We start from the raw sequence: 4,376 nt of genomic DNA on the forward strand, positions 1-4,376 counted from the left end.
TCTTCACACGGTGGCAGGACAGAGAGAGAGAGAGCACATGAGGAGGAAAGTACCGCACACCCTTAAACCACTGGATCTCATGAGAACTCATTCACTATCATGAGAACAGCAAACGGAACTCCACCTACATGATCCAAGCCCCTCCCACTCAGTCCCTCCCCCAGCGTTAGGGATTACTATTCAACTTGACATCTGGGTGGGGACACAGAGCCAAACCATATCAACAAATAGGAATTTATTTTATTTTTGCACCAAAGAGCCCGGTTTGGCTTCCTTTGTTCGTCCCGCTGGCCAACGCTCTGTGTGGCTTCCCTCATAAATGCCCCCAGGCCTCAGAATTCTCACCCCAAAGGGTTTGAGACTGAGTCTGCAAGACACGGATCATCCAGATGAGTGTTTTCCTCTTTTCTCTGTGGCGCTGAGGGGCTAAGAAGCATCTAGACATCTCATGCAGCTCTCAATTTCCCACCACAGCCACGGCCCCCACTCAGCATAGCCCAAAAAAGGAGCAAAAAGCAGAAAGCTCAAGGACCCTCAGAATCAAGGTAAATTTTCTTTCTAAATAACTTGAGAATTCTTTTTCCGTCTAGTGCTTGAATTTTCTAAGCTCTACTTGATGTTTTTAAAACGTTAAAATGACTCTGATTTTGAATCGAGCTCGTTGGTCTTGCAAAGAAAATAACTGTGCTTCGAAAGGAGAATAAACAAGTCAGGAAGGGAGAGTGAGGAAATCCTCAGCTCCTTCCAGGACCCAGACCCCACCTCCCCCTGCACACTCCACGCTCAGGTGCATCTGGAGGTGGAAAGACTCAGGGTCAAATGACAGCTCTGCATCTTGAGACTGTGTGACCTTTGGTGAGTGACCTCACATTTCTGGGTCTTGGTTTTCTCAATAAAAATAAAAAAGAGAGATAAACAGGTCTACATGGAACGATGCTTGGAACGAAATAGAATAACATATGCAAAATAGCTGTGCACTTCTGAAAGTCCTCTGTAAATGTACTCTCCTGATTCATGTCACTGATAATTATTATTGTTAGTTATTCTCTCAACCTACTGTATGCAAACCCCCTGTGCTTCATGCCAGAGGAAGGAATTGGGTTGAAATTGTCTACTTGCAAAAGTTATAATATTTTTCTTTCAGGCTTGTTCTCTCAGAGCACAAAATCACTATTCAGTACTTGTGACATTACAGTAATACATTTTAATGAAAACTTAATTAATTTGAAATGATTGCTTTGTTGTAAGTAGAGTGAAAAAAATCTTTAAAAATTGGCAAATGGAAGAGAAAAATGTTTTTATATAAGTACTTAGGAGAGACATATTGAGGCCATGAATATTTCTGAAATAAGAGAACATAAAGCTTGAATTTGTAAAGTTGTTTTCTTAATTTGGAGGGCTGTTTCAACTTGTTTCCAAATGAAAATAAAAGAACCAAGTTCTGTAGCTTGTGCAAATGTATGGGGAAATCAATGTAAGCTTTTTTCTTCATCTTCTTTTATTTTTTATTTTTTTGGGACAGAGTCTCACTCTGTCACCCAGGCTGAAGTGCAGTGATGTGATATCGGTTCACTGCCACCTCTGTCTCCCAGGTTGGAGCAATTCTCCTGCCTCGGCCTCCCGAGTAGCTGGGATTACAGGTGTGTGCCACCATGCCTGGCTAATTATTGTATTTTCAGTAGAGATGGGGTTTCCCCATGTTGGCCAGGCTGGTCTCGAACTCCTGACCTCAGGTGATCTGCCTGCCTTGGCCTCCCAAAGTGCTGGGATTACAGGCATGAGCCACTGCACCTGACCTTCTTCTCTTTTTTTAAGAAAACCTGTTTTCCAATAGGGTTTAACAACATGGGCTCATTGGGGGCTTCAAGTGTTTATTGTTTGGTTTAGTTTTACAGAAAGACACAAAGCTCAAGACCAGAAGTACAACTGAGGGAGCATATGCTGTAAGACTGCCTCCCAGACACACCACTGCAACAGTGAATCGCACTGTTTAGACTTTAACTTCAGGGTCGGGGTGAGCTGATGAGACTGGCCCCTTGATGAGGTGAGAGGCCACCAAGCAGTGAGAGCAGCTGAGTTTGAGCCTGTCTCTGCCACCTGTAACTCTCTCATCTTGAGCAGGTCTAGCGTCAGTGTGGGCCTCAGATCTCCCATTCTTGAAATGAGAGAATTCAAATCCAGCTCCAGCTCTGCAGCCCACACCCTTCCCTGCACTACACGGCATCCAATAGGCTTGAAGAAGGAGTGAATAACATTCGAAGATCACATCATCTAAGCCATACTCCTCTCCCATCCCATCCCTTGTTGTCCTTGACATGGTTCCCATTCATCTTTCTTCTCTTGGGCCCGGGGATGTGCTAGTGAATGTTTAACAGCCACTCCGTGAAAAAAACAAAACAGTCTTGATTGATGGCATTTGCTGATTTTCTTGGTGTAAACACTCCCACTGTGGGCTGTTTCAAGCAACCACAGCCATGCTGCTGAATGCTGATCCTGGAAGAGTCGGTGCAAGCTGGTGCTGGCACAGCGCTGGCTGGGTTGCTCCAGGATAGGGGCGCTCGCTCCCTGCTGGCTAAATGTGAAATCGGATGAGATCGTTACCAGCTAATATTCATTGCGTGCTTATTGTGAGCCGGGCTGTCTGCTCAGAGCCTTGCATAGGTTGTCTCGTCGAATCATCAACACGGTCCTAGGATTCAGTCCCTCGGTACAGATGGTTCTGTAACCTGCCCAAGGCCATGCAGCCACGAGGAGGAGGAGTTGAACTCGCCATGGCGCCTGAGTTCATAGCCCATGCTTTTAGGCATGCTATTTTAGATTTCAGCCTTGCTGCTTTCTGCTGTTGAAAGCCTGCAGAAAAATGCCTTGAGACATAAAGCAAGTCCATTTGCACTTGGTTCCTTTATTTTGAGCTTATTTATCACATCTCCTGATGATCCTCATGCATCTCTTTATTGCATCTGGCCTATTAAGACATGTATTGGTAAACATACTTTGGTGATATTTATTGTCATTCTAAGAACTCACAGATTTATACCATTTAGGGTTCTGTGTTTTGTTTTTGGGTAGGCCTCATTAACAGGGTAGAGTTCAGACATATGGGTTTCGTATAAAAAAAGTGACTTCGTAGCAGCTTTTTTTGTCGTGTGTGTGTGTGTGTGTGTGTGTGTGTGTGTGTGTGATTATGGAAAGAAACAGCCTTAAGTAAAGGGAGCTATTTGGAGCAGAGGGGTTTTTAATTAGGGTGATATTCCAGAGCTGAGTGACAGTGTTTCTTGAAAAACAGAAGCCTGGAGAGCTCTCCCTTGGAAGGGCATTGCCATACACCAGCCGGCCAAGCTGATTTTTCAGGAAATTAGGCCCTGCATACCCAAACTGGCAGAGGCACGAAGCTTTTGTCTGGCTGAGCATGGTACAAAATGGTCTGGAACATAAACGATTATCTGGAGAACCAGGGCTGCATGGATTGCCAAACTGGTCAATTTGTCCTCATCAGCAATACAATGTCCACCCAGGGTATGATTCTGTGGGCCGCTCCCCTTGGCCCCGGATCGACTGCCTCCAGGGGGATGCCAATCTGATGCCACTGCACCTGATTTTAAGCAAACTCAGAATATGAAAATGTGGATTTTGAGAGGTGTCACTTGGGTGAAATCAGCTTTGTGGTATAGAGCACGACGTAGCAGTAAGAGCATTTATAATAAGTAATGGTTCTGTTGTGACATATAAATGCTTGCTACTAATTATTTAAAAATTCAGGCCGGGCACAGTGGCTCATGCCTGTAATCCCAGCACTTTGGGAGGCCAAGGTGGGTGGATCACCTGAGGTCAGGAGTTCGAGATCAGCCTGGCCAACATGGTGAAACTCTGTCTCTACTAAAAATACAAAAAAATTAGCCGGGCATGGCGGCATGTGCCTGTAATCCCAGCTACCCAGGAAGCTGAGGCAGGAGAATAGCCGGAACCCAGGAGGCAGAGGCCACTCACTGCATTCCAGCCTGGGTGACGGAAACCATCTCAAAAAAAAAGAAAGAAAGAAAATCCTGCCATTCAGAAATTGTATTAGCTGGCTCTCATGTTACTAATAGAGACATCCCTGAGACTGGATAATTTATAAAGGAAACAGGTTTAATGGATTCACAGTTCCACATGGCTGGGGAGGCCTCATAATCATGACAGAAGATGAAGAGTAAAGGGGCGTCTTACACAGCGGCAGGCAAGAGAGAGCGTATAAAGGGGAACTCCCCTTTATAAAAAACTTCAGATCTGGTGACTTATTCACTATCACGAGAACAGCACTGGAAAAACCTGCCCCTGCGATTCAATTACCTCCCACAAGGTCCCTCCCACAACATGTGGGGATTATTACAATTCAA

The 4,376-nt window shown here is 45.0% G+C and overlaps 1 long non-coding RNA gene across 1 annotated transcript; it reads left to right on the plus strand.

Annotated features, from left to right (window-relative positions):
- Positions 1–472: 472 nt before the first annotated feature.
- Positions 473–2,415, plus strand: LOC117096717. Its single transcript, XR_004442607.1, has 2 exons — positions 473–545; positions 1,888–2,415. It is a non-coding gene; the product is annotated as an uncharacterized LOC117096717 (long non-coding RNA).
- Positions 2,416–4,376: the final 1,961 nt, after the last annotated feature.

This window comes from Trachypithecus francoisi, unplaced genomic scaffold (assembly GCF_009764315.1).
Source record: "Trachypithecus francoisi isolate TF-2019V2 unplaced genomic scaffold, Tfra_2.0 Lachesis_group14, whole genome shotgun sequence".
NCBI lineage: Eukaryota > Metazoa > Chordata > Mammalia > Primates > Cercopithecidae > Trachypithecus > Trachypithecus francoisi.